General features: G+C 35.9%; 1 long non-coding RNA gene across 1 annotated transcript in view; it reads left to right on the top strand.

Moving 5' to 3' along the window:
* Positions 1-13,735, top strand: part of LOC150058771 (uncharacterized) — a 72,336-nt gene extending 58,601 nt beyond the window's left edge. Inside the window, exons 3-4 of the long non-coding RNA XR_016536556.1 lie at positions 12,833-12,956; positions 13,680-13,735. This is a non-coding gene — a long non-coding RNA (uncharacterized LOC150058771). The remainder of the gene's footprint in view (positions 1-12,832; positions 12,957-13,679) is intronic.
* The last annotated feature ends 5,829 nt before the right edge of the window (positions 13,736-19,564 follow it).

The raw sequence follows: 19,564 nt of genomic DNA, 5'->3' as shown, positions 1-19,564 counted from the left end.
CACACACACACACTAGACTTTGTGTTCTTATACTAGTTTAAATGGTTGTGTTTTTCTTAGTAAGAGAGAAATTGAAAAGAGAAACTTTTAAAGTCACCTTAATGTAAAGTCTATACTGAGCTTATGATGGAGAGCTATTTCTGGGCATTCCTCATACGAAAGGCAGTGGCATCACTTCAGAGTGAATTCCAATAGAGCTATAAAATGTCTCTCGGTTGCTATTAATTTTCCACTGGCCATTTGCAAACAAATGCTGGTTCGATGAAATCTTTCATATTCTGATCTATACTTTAAATAAAAAAATAAAGAGTAACTCATCATCCTTGGTAGCATACTGAGAAATATTTTTTGCTATAAACTCTTTCTGGCCATTTTCCTAGAATGTAACTCACCAATAGCTGTAGCAAAAAAGTAGTGTGTATCTTTCTTAATATTTTCTTTGATTCAAACTGTAGGAAATGAATATGATTATGTTTGCTGTTAGGCATGGTCCAGTTTTCAGAGAGGCTAACTGACTACTGGAGAAAAAAAATGAGATCAGTTTTATTCCTCTCATGACTGGGCTCAAGAATGCATGTTTCCCACTGTGATAGCATGGTTGAGATTTAATTTTTATGCTGTAAATATTTTATATGATTTACAATGTTTCATTTGGCATCAATATTCTACTATCAGCATCAGTATTGTGAAAGTTAACCTTTGCAAATACAAGTATGTTTCATGGAACTACAAATGCTGCATTTGTGAAGCAAAATGAGCAACTTTGATGGTACAAATGTAAATGGAATGAAATAGCTTTGGCTACTCCTTGTTTCCATCTATCTATCTATCTATCTATCTATCTATCTATCTATCTATCTATCTATCTATCTATAGTTAGGTACCTATCTACCAACCTACTTATCAATCATCTGTCATTGCTTTTCCCTTTAACTACCTCTTTGATACCTGGTCCCATGGAGCAACTTAAACTTAATCACCAAATTTTGGCTAATGAAGAGTCCTTGTTTGTAGTATGCCCATTGCCTTATGAAATAATATTTTGATAATGTATTTTAAAAGCTAACTTCTTGTTAGTATAGAACATTGAAAAATATCTCCTATTTAAACTAGGAAGTTCCCAAACACTCATAGTATATGTCGTACCAAAATTCAAGTGAAATAATGACATGAATATGACATATATCTCATACATCTGTTGATAGATGTTTGAAATTCTTTTTCAAATACGTCTACACAGACTAAATCTCATAGAAAGCAAAAAGGAAGTGAAATTAACTTGACAAAGAGCAGGTACCAAATACTATGTTGGGGCCAGGGGCATGGTCTACTGGTAGAGTGATTGCCTAGGATGCATGAAGCCCTGGGTTCAGTTCCTTGGTATTACATAAACAGAAAAACCTGGAAGTGGTGCTGTGGCTCAAGTGGAAGAGTGCTAGCCTTGAGAAAGTATAAGAACAGTGACCAGGCCTTGAGTTCAAGCCCCAGGACTGGTTAAAAAATGTTATCCTTGAGGCCAAGAGGTATCATTGCTATACTGTTCAGCCACTTTGGAATGCAGTATGGAGATTCCTCAAAAGACTAAACATAGGGCTCCCCTATGACCCAACAATCCCACTCCTGGGCATTGACTCAAATGTGCAGAAACAAGGACATACTAAATCCACCAGCACAACCATGTTCATTGTAGCACTATTTACCAGAGCAAAGATATGGAACCAACCCAGAAGCCCCTCAGTAGATGAATGGATCAAGAAGATATGATACTTACACATAATGGAATTGTATGCAGCCATCAGGAAAAGTGACATCGCCCCATTTGTAAGGAAATGGAAAGACTTGGAAAAAATTAAGTGAAGTAAGCCAGACCCAAAGGAACATAGGGTCCGTGGTTTCCCTCATTTGTAATAATTAGTACAAATCTAGGACTCTCCTAGCAGAGGATAACAATGGCGCAAAACCTAGGTATATAAAGTCATATAGGATGAGACTAAATGAAATGAACTCTAGGATGTAGAAACAAGAGCTTTATATTGTGTGATTGTTGTTCTTAATGTACTATGTTATTTCTCATTTACTTTTTTGCCCTTTGGTTAATCTCATATTGCTACTTTATCTGACTTTATTACCTGGTACATTTTTATATACATTTATTTGTTTATTTGAACTAGGAAAGGGAAGGGGAGAAACAAGATAATTGGAAGGGGTTGAGGGGAAGGACAGTGAAACAAAAATATGAGAAGTGGTATCAATTTGTAAGAAGTGACGCACCTGGTATTTGACAAATGTAACTGTAATCCCTCTATACTTTATCCTGACAGTAAATTTAAAAAATAAATAAATAAAAAGGAAAGCTCAAGGACCGTACCCAGGTGCTTAGTTCAAATCCCAGAACTGGCAAAAAAAAAAAAGAAAATGAAAAGAGATTCTAGAAGACAAGGGGAGTCACAGAAAGATGTCTTCTTAAATTATCTACATAAACAAGATAAATACTTATGGTATTCTCTCTCTGAGAGGTAGAAGAAAGTTTAATTCTGCTGTCTTGGGCATGAAAACAACAGGCTTTATAGCTTTTGGACTCCTTTAAACTATATCTATTATACCTCATATTCAATATATTTTAATATGTTGTTTGCCAAAACATGTATTTATGAAAAATGGTCTCTAATGAGTTAATTCTCTTTTAATATCTAAGTAGATGTATTTAACTGAAATATTAAATACTTTTTTACATCATTAAATTTTCAAGATTTGTATCTTCTGATTTTTTCTCAGTGATTTCAAATTCAATAATTTTTATTTTTGTTTTATATTTTCCCCAGATAAACAAATAATAAATATGTATTGTAGGTTATCATACAATAAAGCAACCTGAATCTGATTTAGTTTGTGTGGATGCAAAAGTTCTACATTAATTTTTTAAATATATAAGTTAGAAATCATTATTAAAAATTCAAAATTGCTATCTGCTTTAACACTTTCTATTTTACTTAATCCTTGCAATTATTCTTTGGGAAATATATTTTTTTCAGATGAAGAACCCAGGTGAGTCAAAGTTGTCTAAGATACTGGTAAAAATCCACGGAGAGGTAAGCCATGATTTTGAACAGAAATAAATTCCATGTTTGTGCTTTTCTATTTTTTAATTATATCCACTAAAATTACAAAAGACAGAGGCTAGTAATTTCTGTTGATTGCATTTTATTATTTTTTTCCAGTCCTAGGGCTTGAACTCAGGGCTTTGAAACTGTCCTTGGAGACTTTTTGTTCAAGGCTAGTGCTCTGCCACTTGAGCCACAATGCCACTTCCACCTTTTTCTGTGTATGTGCTTCTGAGGAATTGAACCCCCGTCTTTGTATGTGCTAGGAAAACACTCTACCACTAGGGTATTCTCCCAGCCTTGCATTATACTAATTTTAAATATTTCTTTCAAATAAAATACTTTTTTTGCCAGTCATGGGGACAGAACTCAGGGACTGAGCACTGTCCCTGGGGTTTCTCAAGGCTAGAATTCTACCACTTGAGCCATAGCACCACTTCTTGCTTTTTGCTATGTATGTGGTATTGAGAAATCGAACCTCAGTCTTCATGCATGATAGGCAAGCATTTTAGCACTAGGCCAAACTCCCAGTCCCCAAATAAAATATTTTTAATACCTCCAAATATTCTAGGAAGGACACAGTGGCATTTTGCACAAGCTTTATCCTTATAATTCTCTAGTTTTTTGCCAGTCAGATAATAGAAGTTTTCTTCTACTTAACATTAAACTCATTAACAACAATACGACAAAATTACTTCTTCCTAAAACCTCATAAAGAGGAACTAATAAAAGTAAACACATTTAGCAGCTAATGATGATTTTAATTTAGCTATAAATGCCTTAAAGGCTAGTAATTAGAGAGCAGTTATGCACTTTTTGTTTCACAAAATAAATTGTTGCTGCGTGTTTTGACACAATTTTCTCTAATTTTGCTAAAATAGTATTCCCTGTACAAAATTTTTAAATAGATATAATGTTGAGGTAACTTAAATAACTATATTGCAATGTATTTGTTTGAAATAATATCTCATGAAGATGTTTGAACAATAAAACTGGTTACAAATGTGCTATAAAGTGACAACTAAAACAGCCAAGAAAATCAACACTTTGCAGCTTGCCTGCATGATACTTTTCATTTTAGAGTTAATGAAGGGTTATTTCTCTAGCCAAAAGAATGTGAGTGATATGTACTGTCAGTATTATGCCACTGAACAACAAATGTTCAACTGAAATTGCATATTTTCTCCAAACACACATGCATCAACTAAGTCTGTAACTCTAAAATGCAAAAGGAAAAGGAAAAAATTGCCATTATCTTCTGATATTTATACATTACCAATATATAGGTTTCTACAGAAAGATTATGGACAGAGAGTTTGTCTTCCTAATTGAAAACTCTGGATGTGGTATTGTAAGTATTGGAGACAACCATTCAGAAAAGCAAAATTGATATGGGAATTAATGCACCATCTATCTGGCAAATATCATGTAACCCTTCTATTAATTACAATAAAAATATATGAAAAAACAAGTTATTCATTCTCCAAAGATAAGGAAAAATATCCTTAAGTTAGGGTGTGATTTCATTGACAGTTGAAAGGAAAAGGCTATATTAGGCGAATCTGAACTAGAGAATCATCCATTCCTTTCCCACTTTTCAATAAAAGTAATTGCACTGTGAAGAAGATTTTAAAAAATGAAAGTACCAACACTGAACTGTGTATCTTTAGAGCCATTGTACACAATCTGGTGAAAAAAATGGCTGGGAAAAATCCTGAGACAGATGAGAAGAGATTATCAATTGATATTAGTAAATGATATAAGATAAAAGAAACTAATTGCACTGGTATTGTTTTCATAGCATTTTTGTTTAAGATAAGAATGATAGACACCCATCTAAAAGAAACAAATAATGTTTTAAAAACCTAGGTATTTAGAATATTCATTCCTAGAGCAATATGACTAGTGCAATATTATTATTGTTATTATTTTGCTGGTACTGGGGCTTGAAGTCAGGGTTTCATACTCTTTTCATGCTTTGTCCACCCAATGCTGGTACTCTATTATTTGAGCAACACTTCCATTTCTAGATTGTTTTGGTTGACATTTTGTTAATCTAAAGGAAATGCACAGAGGGGTTACTACTTCATAAGTGAGTAGAGTACATTTCTTTTTTTGAACGACGTCAACCCTTTCCCAGGTTCCCCCTTCCATCTCTGCCCACAAATTGTATGATTTATTTTCAACATCCTTCTACTAAGTAGCACTAGTGCATTTGTTCCTCCTCTGTCCTTCCATTTCTATGCACTTTTCTATCCTCCCCCAACGACGGACAAACAAATCATCAAGACAGCAAAGAAAAACCCTGTTGATTCCATTTCCTGGAGTTTACTTTCATAAATATTATTTCATATGATTATAGGCATTGTACCTTTTTGATCCTCCCCTAAGCCTATCTTCTTTTGTCTCACTGTATGTGAATGTATTTTAGATATAACTTTTTTATGTCAGAAAACATGCATTATTTGTCTCTCTGAGCTTGGCTTATCTCAGTTAAACATGATTTGTTCTAGGTCCATCCATTTTTTTGTAAATGACATATTATCCTTTTTAATGGCTGTGTAATACTCCATCCTGTATAAGCACCACATTTTTTGTAGCACTCATCTATTACAGAGTCCATGGCTGTTTCCCCACCTTGACTGTTGTGATTGATGTGTCAGTGAACGTAGATATTAAGTGTCTTTACAATATCCTGGCTTTGATATTTTGGATAGATTCCCAGGAGAAGTATAGATTGATCATAGGGAAGATGTATATTTATTTATTTGAGAAATTCCCAGACTGCTGTCTAAAGTGATTATACTAATTTTTATTCCCACCAACAATTCGATAGGGTTCCTTTTTGCTCGCTTCCCTTCCAACATTTGTTTTTATTTGAATTCACAGTATTGGCCATTCTAAATTTTGTCAAATATAATCTCAGAGTGATTTTGATTTGCATGTCCTGAATGGTAGGAATGATGAGCATTACCTTGTGGGTTACTTTGTCGTTCTCACCTCTTTTTTCTGAGAAGTCTCTCCATAGCTCCTTTGCCCGTTTAGTGATCAGAAAAATAGATGTTATTTTTCTCAAGTATATCCTTAGCTTCCTTATTAAGCACCAGATAACTATCAACATATGGTAAAAAATTACCTGTTCCATTGATCTTTGGGTCTGTTTTGGGGTCTGTAACAAACTATTTTTAGTATTGTAATTCTGAATTCGAACTTGAGGTCTGGGATTGTGATGCATTAGAATTGTTTTGACTATTTGAGGTCTTTTGTTGTTCTCTATAAATTTTTGGATATTTTTTTCTCTTGATAAAAAACAGCAGTGGGAGGTTGATGGAGATTGTGTCCATTTTGTAGATCATTTTAGCAGTATAGCTATTTCACATCTTTTGCTAGTTAACTGAGGTTAAAAGTCTCTCAGTTTTGTCTTCCTGGGATGGTTTTCCACTTCCATCCTCAGATCTCAGTCTCCCAAGTAGCTAGAGTTATTGCCATGAGTTATCAACACCTGGCCAATAACTAATATTTAATTGCTTCCATTTGTAGTTTGATTATGCATGTGCATGAAAATAAGAAGGATTCTTTCACTGCATTATGTTGGGGAGTGAATATCAGGTTCATATTATTGTCCTGCTCTGTCTCACCATTGGTGAATTTCAGATATCAATTTGGACATTGATTGGCAGATTGGCCCTTGTAATCACTCTTCCAGGTTCATTGTCAGTTTCTTTCTTTTTCTGTTTTTCTTTTCTTTTCTTTCTTTTTTTCTTTTTTTTGCCAGTCCTGGAGCTTGACTTCAGGGCCTGGGCACTGTCTCTGAGCTTCTTTTGTTCAAGGCTAGTGCCCTGGCACTTGATCCACAGCTCCGCTTCGGGCTTTTTCTACTGATATCCATAGATTTCAACATAAGAATCTTCCCACTCCTCTGATATGCAAATGTCTCTCCTTCTTTGTAGAAAATTCACAACTAAGGAAATGCAAACATATTTATTAACTCAATCAAGTTATTCTAATCTATTGACTTTTCAATAAAACATTCTGTTTTCTTAGTAGGATATTCTGCTATCCCAACCTTTAGTTTTTATATCAATAAACTGTAGAATAAAGAGGTTTTTACTTGCAGTACTTGGTGAGTACTACATTCAGCAGATTAAGAGAGTTGCCCATTATGTTCGTTTGAATTATTGACAGGAAGATTTACTAAATTCTCATGACTTCAGAGCATTCAGCTGATGATATTGTGATCAAAAATTTAGGTTTTGACAAATTTGAATGCCTATATCATTTAGGATTTTTTTACAATATATATTTTCTAATAGTCCTAGTGTGTTCCACAAGTTAATATATATATATATATATATGCACACACTATATATGGCATGTGATATGTGTGTATGCATGTATGTTATTTTCAGGTAGAGAAAACATATTTCTAATTTAGCAATCAGCATGATAGAAAAGCAATAGAAAGAAAGTGAAGCAAGAGGACTAGAACTAGGATATCTGGTAGGAAGAAGCTTCCTTGGTGTTCTATTATGTACATTTTTCCATCAGGATCCTCTGGTGCTTTGTCACATGATAGAGTAGCACTAACTTAGTTTTAATGACCCTGATGTCTGAAGTCCTTGGAGCCAATTACATCCTTTTCCTCTTTATTAATGAGTGATGGTTTCTTGTTTTTGTTTTGTGACAGTCTTGGGGCTTGAACTCAGACCCTGCGTATTCTCCTTGGCCTTTTTTTTGCTCAAGGCTAGCGCTCTACCATTTGAACCATCTCCACTTCTGGCTTTTTGGTGATTAATTGGAGTTAATAGTCTCACAAGCTTTCCTGCCTGGACTGGCTACAAACCACAATCTTTCAATCTGTCTGAGTAGCTAGGACTATTATCTGTACTTCACTATGAGTAGTTTTTTAAAGTAGACTACAGTGCAATTTCAATATTGATTAAAACAAATAGATTTAAATTTATCAATAATAATACTAACTTTTTTTTGAAAGAGGCACATTTGAAATCAAATAATTATGCCTGTTCTGATTTACAGTCATTGTAATTGAATTTACTCATGGTAAGAAAACATTTCCCTTACCTAGGCAATAACAGAATGCCATTTTAATAGTCATTGCTAGAAAATATGTAATAAAATCTATGATTTAGGTACTAAGATATTTGTACTTTATAATTATTTGTTACATTATTGACCAAATACATTGCGAATATGTCTTCAGATAATAATTAGTGTGTACAATTATAGAACTCTGGTAATAATTTTGTGATGTTTTCATCTATGGTGGTATATGAATCATGTGTTAGTAACCACCAAGTTAAACAAAGCATATTATGAGAGGTTAACTAAATAACTGAGTTTTTATTTACCAAATTTGTATCCTTGAGAATCTAACCCTGTTCTACTGCCTACAGCTTGAAGGCAACCATGTTACTTGTCAACATGGAGCAAAGCTGGCAAATTGTCAGTAACCCACCAAAGACTCCCTTCTTAACACATTTCCAGTCTAAGCAGATTCTGAGTAGAGTTGCCTTAATTCTATCTGCTACAAAGCTTCCCACCGTAAAACAAAGTCAGACACAGCCAAAGATTGCATGTGAAGAAAAACTACATACTTTGAATAGGTGTGCTAGGTAAAAATCTATCTTATTTGCTTGACAGATCTACCATCATAATTCATAGGTGCTAAAAGCAGGGAACAAAATAGAATGTCATTAGCTAACAGTGATCAGAAGTACACCTGTAAAAATCTCTTGTCATATTATAGAGAAGCTATGTTCACCCTTGAAATATTCCTGCCAAACAAATTGATATCAGCAGCAACGAGTGTGTGTGTGTGTGTGTGTGTGTGTGTGTGTGTGTGTGTGTGTGTGTGTGTTTAAGGGGATTGTGTTTATGCCAGTTCTGGGCCTTGAACTAAGGGCCTATGGTACTGTTGCTGACTGATTTTACTCAAGGCTAGCACTCCACAACTTGATTTACAGCTCCACTTCCAGCCTTTTGGAAGCTAATTAGAGATAAGCATCTCACAGATTTTCCTGTCAGGGCAACTTAGGGCTTCAATCTTCTTATCCCAGCTTCCTCAGTAGATAGAATTATAAACACGAGCTACTGGTACCCAATTTGTATGTGTATGTATTACTCTTTCTGATTTTACCTGAGATGTTTTACTTTCCGAAAATTTTATCCTCATTAGGTATTCATAGCTTTTCAACTTAGCTTGAACTGATTTGTTCTGAGATCTACATCTTTGTGGTACAAATTTTTAGTAATAAATAGAAAGTATCTGAGTTTTGTTAAAATTGCTAAGAATACTATATTCTGGACAGCTTTTGATCAAATATTTGCTTTAGTTTACATACTATTGTATAAAAATAAGATATACTATTTGAGGGGCCGGGAGTTTGGCCTAGTGGTTAAGGTGTTTGTCTAGCATGCATGACCCGGGTTCAATTCCTCGGTACCACATACATAGAAAAAAGCCGGAAGTGATGCTGAGGCTCAAGGGGTAGAGCTCTAGCCTTGAGAAAGTCCAAGGACAGTGTTCAGGCCCAGAGCTCAAGCCCAGGACTGGCAAAAAAAAAAAAAGATATACTATTTGAATATATAGTACTTTTTTAATTTTATTTTTTTTGAAAAAATGACCAGGGGACTATACGCAATTAAGGTAATGAGGACATTCGTTTTAAATCATTGTTACCTCATCCCTCATTTTCTCCCACTTAACCCTCGCTATCCCCCCAATTTTTCTCCAATATAGTGTCAAGAGAGCACCAATGTTGCATCGGTTCATCCTTTGTCCTGCTGTTTCTGGGACTCCATTTCCCTTCTACCACATATCCACTCATTTTTCCCCTTTATTTTATTTTATTTTTTATTATTGGGGTAATGTATAGATGGGTTACAGTTTCATTCGCCAGGTAATAGGTGAATTACTTGTCACATATTGATACGCCTTCTCCTGTTTTTGTCCCCATTTCCCTCCTCCCAGCCCCTCCCAATCATCTTGTTTTCCTCCTTTCCTTCCCTATTTCAAATAAACAAATAAATGTATATACAATATGCCAGGTAACAAAGTCAAGTACAATAACAATATGAGTAACCAAAGGGCAACAAAGGAGAAGATAAATAACATAGTACATTAAGAACAACCATCACACAAGATGAAACACTTGTTTCCATATCCTAAAGATCCTTTCGTTTAGTCTCATCCTATATGATCTTATGCATCTAGGTATTGCGCTATTGTAATCCTCTCCTAGGAGAGTCCTACATGTGTACTAATTATCACAAATGAGGGAAACCATTGAGACTATGTTCCTTTGGGTCTAGCTTACTTCAATTAATATGATTTTTTCCAAGTATTTTCATTTCCTTACAAATGGGGTGATGTCATTTTTCTGCTGGCAACATAGAATTCCCTTATGTATAAATACCATTACTTTTTGATTCAATCATATACTGAGGGACATCTGGGTTGGTTCCATATCTTTGCTATGGTAAATATTGCTGCAATGAACATTGTTGTGCTAGTGGGTTTAATATGTCCTTGTCTCTGGACAATTGGGTAAATGCCCAGGAGTGAGATTGTGGGTCATAGGGGAACTGTATGTTTAGTCTTTTAAGGAATTGCCATACTGTTTTTATTTGGATATACAGTTCTATTATTTTAAAGAAATATACAGATTTCTGTACCCACCATTACAAGCAATACTACCACATTAAAAAAAAATGTGTTTTCTTTCTTTTTTATTTGAACTCTCTAACTCTAATCCTAACAACTACTGTTATGATTTTGTTCATATATTTCCTGTATTTTGTTCATATATTTGTTCATATGTTTTATTCATATATTGCCGTTCCCAGACTATAATATAATGAATGGCGCAATTGACTTTCAAGGCTAGGTTCTTTCACGTAGCATAATACATTTTACTCAGGTCAACCCTGGCAAAGACTTGAACCTCTTATCTCCAAGTAACTTCTAGAAAATGAGAAATGCAGCTTGGGTAGGGTGCAGCTTGGGTGCAGAAGGGTAGGGTGGTAGCCTTGAAATGAAGAGCTCAGGGTCAGCACCCAGGCTGAATTAAAACCCCATAACCCCTCCCCACCAAAAAATAATGATGCTATAAAAATTCACATACAAGTTTTAGTAAGAACATAAAAAGTTAATTTCTCTAAAATAAGTACCTATGAGTAAAATTACTAGTAATACCAATATCAAGCACTATGGTAAGAATATGGTTAAATTGGTAAGAAATAGTTCTTCATTGAGCCATTTTGCATACCCAATAGTAAAGACTAAAGTTTCAGCTTCAGTGTAATAATAACCTTATTTGGAGTTACCATCATTTATTTTTTCTTACATATTTTAATGTTATCTTCTTAGAGTTTTGATTTGCCTTTCTGTAAGTGATGATGGTATTATTTTTTCACATTCTATTTTCTCATGTGAATAGATTTTTTCTATTTTCTAAGCATTCTTTTATTATTGTCATGATGTTTTCATATTTTTAATAAAAATATTCTAGCTACAAGCTCTTTGTTAAATATGTAATTTGTATATTTAAGCCTCTGGTCAGACAGTATCTAATTTTTACTCTTTTTTGAGCTAGCAAACATTTAATTTTTAATGTTTTACTTTGTATGAATTACACAAATTTTCTAAAAAGATTTTTAAACTTGTTTTATGGATACATTTCAATGAAATGCATAGAAAAGCATGTGTCTAGAGAAATTTATTCCTATTTTTCCAATTACTGTGGCAATTATTTCTTTTTCTTTATTTATTGCAGTAGATAAAACTTTTAGTAAGATGTTGAGCTCTACTTGACTTGAAATGTTCTGTATTCTCATTATCTGCTTGGTTAGTACTTTCTATCCCTTCATTTTGTATCTATTAAATGTTTACTATACTTGTTCTAGATATTTTCTTTTTAAATTTGTCGCTTTGTGTGTGTGTGTGTGTGTGTGTGTGTGTGTGTGTGTGTGTGTGTGTGTGTGTTTGTCCTAGGGCTTGAACTCAGGGCCTGGGCTTTACCACTTGAGTCACAGTTTCACTTCCAGCTTTTTGTTTTGTTTTGTTTTGTGGTCTTAGTAAAGATAAAAGTTCACAGACTTTCCTGCCCAGGGTTGCTTCAAACCACAATTCTTAGCTCTTAGGCTCCTGAGTATCTTGGATTATAGGCTAAGCAACCCCCAAACAATGTTTTTACTTCCAATTTATTTGAGAAAAATAATTTTCTGTTAGCAGTTTTGTAATTATTATCATATCAATTGTGGTTTGGAATGCTTTCTATAACTATTGGTTTTATGAGTAAGAGTTTTTTTCTGATTTTATTTTCATAGCAGCCTAGCCATTTAAATCCTTTTTATCTTTTTGAAATCCAGTAACTTAGGTTTAATTTATACAATAAAAATCTCCATTAATAGTTTGATTTGATGAGCAGCAACCAACACCATTAAGACATTAGAATATTCAGATAATCTTCAAAAATTCTTAATATTGGAGCCCTATTTCTTTCTCCCAGAACCCAGGCCCTAATTAATGCTACAGTTTGGATCTTGAATTTCTTCCAAGTTTTCATGTGCTAGAGATTTTTCCCCTGGATATTGCTCCTGGAACATGGTAGAACCACTTAGGGCTAGTGAAGTAACATTAAATTAAAGTAGACATTCTTTCCAAGAGGATTGTGAGATTTTCAAGCTCCCACTTGTTCTTTGCCGCCTAGATCCTGATGCAAAGAAAGTTTTGTTGAACATTAATTCTGCCATGGTGTGTGCCTCACAAGATTCAAGTATTGGGGAGGGGGATTGACTGAGAGCAGAACTGGAACCTTCTGAACCTGAGCCATGGTAAACTTTTTTTTTTCTTTATATAAGTGGATTCTCTCACACATTTCATTTCAGTGGCCAAAACCTGACTAATACAGTAGAATTTGCAGAATGACATAAAAATTGATTTTCAAAGTACATAGCTTTGGTAACGACTTCTTTCATTTTGACACTTTGAAGATGGAAACCAAGTGATTGTATGTGTCAGAGATTCAGTCGATTCATTATTGCAAGGTGGTATGGCCCAGTGTTTTCCAACCACTCACAGACTGGACAATTACATATTTGCCCAAGATTTGACTATCGTAAATAAAGCTGATAGAATTAGTTATGCATTGATCATTACGTAGACATATTTTCTTTATCTTGATTATTAGTTTGCAGAGGTATATATTCTGTAGTGAGTGTGTAATTAATGTTATAAGATGTTACTATTGATTTTCCATCCCTGCCAGCAACATACATGAATGTAGGCTGTTTTGCATATCAATCCACCCCTAGATTTTAACTGCTGTGGATTATTAATGATACCACATTGCACACTCACAAAAGTATAATATGCATATATATGTATGCATGCATGTATGCATACATGTATGTATGTATGTATATATGTATGTATGTATCATCTATCTATCTATCTATCTATCTATCTATCTATCTATCTATCTATCTATCTGTTTGTCTGTTTATCTATCCTGGTTTCAAGTCAACTATTTTTCAAATATTTTCTCCCATGCAAAGAACAATCTTTTCACTGTCTGAGCAAGCTTTTGAAGAATGGAAGTTCTTAATTTGGGAGAGGCACACTTAATACTTTTCTATAGTTTATAATTTTAAATTCTGCAAAATAATTTTCTATTAAACAACAATTAAATGTATTAATGATTTTCAATATTTAGATATTTATCTTACATGTTTAAGAATATTATTCATTCTAAGTTCTCTATAATGTTTTACCACAGGTGTCAAGATTTGTTCCTTTGTATGTAGAAGCCAACTTTCTGACACTGTTTGAAAGATTTTTCTCTTCACCACTGAAACAATTTGGCATATGCACTGGATTTCTATCATGGCTGTAACAATCTACTACACACTTCATGACTTAAAATAATATCTATTCCATGTCTCACAGTTTTGCGGGTCAGAAGTCTGACATATATGTCTGGATTTTGACTTGCAAGTCTCACTGTGCTAAAATTAAAAGTTTAGTGTAGCTGAGGTTCTTTTCTCAAAAATACCCTTTCAGTCTTACTGGTTAAACAGTCTATGTTCCCATGAAATGGTTTGATCTACATTTGCTGTGACAATGGACAGAAGAAATTCATGAAAGTTCAAATTTAAGATTTCACTGAAGAAGAACATTTGCCTCATTTGGCTTCCAGCACATTTGAAATTCTCACCTCCTCTTCTGAACCTTCCATTAGTCATGTGACAAAACCAGTAATAAAACCACTTTCCACAGAAGCTGAATTAAGAAGCAAGATGATTGCTTTTACTACAATAGGATCTGCTAAAACTTCAGAGAACTATCGGGAAATTGAGAGGGCTGAACGTAAAGTGTCACCTGTCCTGTTTTGCTCCCTGGTATGTCAAGGGAGTTGATGGAAGTGGGGATATTTCTTTTTTTCCATTTATTTTTTATTATAACTAATAGAGGGGTTACATTATATTCACCAGATAGAAGGTGCATTATTTCACAAACATTAATACCCTTTCTCATGTCTTGGTTTCCATTTCCCTCCCCCTACCTCCACCCCTCATCTTGTTTTCCCCCTTGCCTATCCTATTTCAAATAACCAATTATGCATATATACAATATATCAGATAATAAGGTGAAATACTATAACAATATGAGCAAACCAAGGGACAGTAAAAGAGATGAGAGATAACATAATACATTAAGGATAACAATCACTCATTATATGCCTTTTTTTTCTATATCCTGGAGGTGCTTTCATTTAGTGACATCCTTATATGTCCTGATGTATCTAGGTTTTGCACTATTGTAAATCTCTGCTAGGAGAGCACAAGGTTTCTACTGATTATGAAAAATTAGGGAAACCACTGACCCTACGTTCCTTTGAGTCTGGCTTGCTTCACTTAAAATGATTTTTTTCTAAATCTTTCCATTTCCTTACAAATGGGGTGATGTGGTTCTTTGTGACAGCAGCATAGAATTCCATTGTGTACAAATACCACATTTTTTGATCCACTTATCAACTGAGGGGCATCTGGGTTGGTTCCATATCTTTGCTATTGTAAATAGTGCTGCAATGAACATGGTTGTGCTAGTGGAATTAGTATGTCCTTGTTTCTGGACGATTGGGTTAATGCCAAGTAGTAGAATTGCTGGGTCATAGGGAAGCTCTATGTTTAGTCTTTTGAGGAACTGCCATAATGCTTTCCATAGTGGATGAACGAGTTTTCACTCCCACCAACAGCGTAGTAGTGATCCCTCCTGGCCACATCCCCTCTAGCATCTGTTGTTACTAGATTTCTTGATCATGGCCATTCTAACTGGAGTGAGGTGGAATCTTAGAGTTGTTTTGATTTGCATTTTTATAGCCAGAGATGTTGAGCATTTCTTCTTGTATCTATAAGTCATTCTTATTTCTTCTTCAGAGAAGACTCTCTTTAAGTCTTTGGCCCATCTTTTAATGGGGTAGTTGTTTGTTTGGAGATTAGTTTTGGAGTGATTCAAGCTGTTGATATATTTTAGATAGGAGGCCTTTGTCTGTTGTATGGTTAGTGAAGATCTTCTCTCACTCTGTAGGCTTTCTAGTTAGTTTGCTAGCTATGTCTTTTGCCATACAGAAGCTCTGCAATTCAATGCAGTCTCACTGAACCAGACTTTCTCTGATTTGTTGTGTTTCTGGGTCCTTATTAAGAAAGTTTCGACATGTGCCAAGGAAACCTAGTGCATTTCCTGTTCCATTTTGTAAAGTTTACAGTGTATCTGCTTTTACCTCCTGGTCTTTGATCCATTTGGAGTTAATCCTGGTGCAGGGTGTCAAAGAAGGATCCAACTTTAGTTTTCTACAGGTGCTTAACAAATTCTGCCAGCACCACTTGTTGAAGAGGCTGTTTTTCTTCCATTCTGTCTTTTTGGCTCTCTTATCAAAATTAGGTGGCCATAGGTCGTTCCTCTCATTGTTGGCATACAGGAAGGCAACTGATTTTTGAGGGTTAATTTTATACCCAAGCAAAGATGTTTCTAGAGCTAAGTACATAGCATTCAGATATTCTTCCATTTCTGATACAATGGAGTGCAATAGAATCCCAAAATTCTCCATCACATTTTGTCCAGAAATAGAGGGGATTATATTTTAAGTTTTTTATATGTTCATATATAATAAAGAATGACATAAATTTCTTTTTTTGTGTTTTATTCTCGGGGTAATGTATAGAGATGTTACAGTTAGTTACATCACCAGGTAGTAGGTGCATTTCTTCTCACACATTGATACCCCTTGTCATGATTTTGTCTCCATTTCCCTCCTCCCAACCCTCTCAATCATCTTGTTTTTCCCCCTTTCCTTCCCTATTTCCAATAAATCAATAAATGTATATACAATATACCAGGTAACAAAATCAGGTACAGTAACAATATGAGATTAATCAAAGGGCAAAAAAGTAGAAGAGAAACATAATATATTAAGAACAACAATTATACAAGATACATCTCTTGTTTCCATATTCCTAAGGATCCTTTCATTTTGTCTCATCCTATATGACCTCGGCTTTGAGCTATTGTAACCGTCTGCTAGGAGAGACCTAGATGTGTACTAATTATTAAAAATGAGGGAAACCATTGAGCCTATGTTCCTTTGAGTCTAACTTACTTCACTTAATGTGATTTTTTCCAAGTCTTCCTATTTCCTTACAAATGGGTTGATGAAGAATGACACAAATTTCTAACGAAATAAAATCCTTTCACATATAATGTTACAGTGATTTCAAAATATCTTCTCATATGTTTTATTTTTAAAATTATCATTATTATCACCATTTAAGGAGTAGTAAATGGGGTTCTTATTAGTATATCAGTTGTACTATCATATTGCTTTAATGGTATTCTTATTAAATTTTTGTTATCAGTTGACCATTGCTAATAGTCAGAAATACAATTGGGAGAGATATTGAACTTGCTAGATGAGTTATTAATTCTAGTATCATTTTTATAGGCAGCTAAGCTGTTTACATAAGCCATGTGTCATACATGCACAGAGACATTGTACTTCTTTCCAACTTATATACTGTTTCATTTTTCATCATTTACTGATTATAATCTCTGAAGTAATACTGAATATAATCAGTGAGATCAGACACCCTCGCTTTATAATTTTAGAGATAAAGGATTATCCTTCTCTATTAATTATAATGGTAACTATATAGACTTGAAATATCTTTCAGATTAAAGGAGATTCTCTTTTTTTCAAAATCAAGATTTTTTCTGAGTTTGTAATTAAAAATGGAAGGCAGGGCCGGAGTGTGACCTAATGGTAGAGTACTTGCCTAGCAAGCATAAATGGTTTAATTCCTCAGTACCACATACACAGAAAAAGCTGAAGTGGTGCTGTGGCATAAGTGGTAGAGTGCTAGCCTTGAGAAAGCCCAAGAACAGAGCCCAGGCCCTGAGTTCAAGCCCAAGGTCTGGCGAAAAAAAATGGAGGCAGAATTCCATTAATTCTTTTTCTTCATTTACTTTGAATAAGTAATATGTGTCAGGCACAGAGGCTCATGCCTATAATACCAGCTACTCAAGTAGCTGTGATCTTCCAAAATGATATCCCTAGAGGCTGGACTAATGATATAATAAATATATACATGTGTATATTGGGTTGTGATCACTTAGATCAATGAGCTTATCCATCTCCTAAAACATTTATAATTTTTTCATGATTAAACTTTCAAAATTGTCTCTTCAAGATACTTTGAGATTGTCAATAAAATTATGGCTATTAAAAAAAGAAGATGAAGATGCTGACATCTGAGGACTGTGATAAGCCAGTCCAGGTAGGAAAGCCCCTGAGACTCCTACCTCCAACTACCTACCAAAAAATCCAGACACAGAGCTGTGTTTAAGTGGTAGGACACTAGCCTTAAGCACAGAAGTCCTAGGACTTATACCCTTAGTTCAGGCCTCAGGACAGGCACCAGTAATTATTTCTTTCTTTCTTTGTTTCTTTCATTGTTTCTTTTTGTTTGTTTGTTTGTTTTTTTCTTTCTTTCTTTCTTTCTTTCTTTCTTTCTTTCTTTCTTTCTTTCTTTCTTTCATTTGGTTGTGGGGCTTGAATCTGGGCCTTGGCTCTGTCCCTGAGCTCTTCAACTCAAAGCTAGTGCCCTGCCACTTGATCCACAGTGCCAGTCTGGATTTCTGGTGGTTAATTGGAGATAAGACTCTCACAGACGGAATGACAGAAGATGGCACCGAGACAATAAGGACTCTGCCTAGCTCTCTCTAACAAAAAGAGAGAACCAGGGAGTCCCAAGAGCCAACTACCTTAAGAAATCCACAACAACAAACTCAAAAAGCAATGGAGAAGGACTCAAACCGGAAGAGAAATCCAGATAAAGCTCACATCCAACTTTCTCAGAGTTCAGAACTTGAGGACCCCTCCCACACCCCTCGCCTCCGGCTCTGAGCCGCGAATACCAGCAGCGGAAGGTGCCAGGCCAGCCAGCCCTGACCGCTACAGAAACCAGCATAGGACCGGGCCAGCGAGCCGCAGAAGCAGCGGAACCCAGACGCGGAACCAGAACAGCAAGCAGCAGAACCCAGACGTGGAACACAGGTGGCAGAGGAGAACTGAGGGGAGTGAAAGACTCCCCAACACCGTGGAACACCCACAGACGGAACGCAGAGGCGTCAGTAACACAGCGGGTCCCCAAACCCATCGGGAAAGCAGAGCTCATGCCAAGCAATAGAACTTAAGTCAGACCCCTCTACCCCACCCGAGAAAGACTGGCAGGAGCAGGGGGCAAGGAATTTAGAATCCTGTCCCTTCCCTCAACAGCCCCCTCCCTCAAGCCATTGACTGGACACTGACAGGAGGGTGGTGCTAAGACCCAGCACCCACCAAGGGAGGCTGAGCTCTCCCAACTCCCACCTGCCCAACAGGCTCAACTCCCAGCCCTCTGACTGGAGACTGACAGGCGGCCTACACTAAGACTCAGCACACCACCAGGGGAGGCAGAGCTGTCCCAGCTCCCACCCACCCAACAGGTTTCTCTCCCAGGCCACTGGATCTGGAGAGTGGAGGGTGCTGAATCCCTGCCTTACAACAGTGGGTGGGGTGTGCGGCAAAATAGGAGCCAGCATCTGTCCCCCTCAAATCTTGAGCGGGACATACTCCAGCTGGGAATCTTGAGCAAAACAGCACTGAGGGCCCCCACCCCCAGTCACAGACTCTCTGACAAAGCAGTGGAAACAGAGCAGGGATCTGAAGGGCCGACCAGCAGCCAAGCTCACCTTATGAGAATCAGAAAGGCGAGACTCTGCCCTTGGAGCCCATGTCCACAGCTGGGCCCCACCCCTGGGAACAGAGTCGTCTCCTGCTGGTCCTGCTGAGAGACCCTGGAAACTCTCAAACCCCAGACCCTTGGCTGGTGGCCGCCTCTGGTAG

Source organism: Megascapheus bottae, chromosome 9 (assembly GCF_031878675.1).
Source record: "Megascapheus bottae isolate mThoBot1 chromosome 9, mThoBot2.hap1, whole genome shotgun sequence".
NCBI classification, from domain to species: domain Eukaryota; kingdom Metazoa; phylum Chordata; class Mammalia; order Rodentia; family Geomyidae; genus Megascapheus; species Megascapheus bottae.
This window is presented reverse-complemented; position numbering and strand designations above follow the sequence as displayed.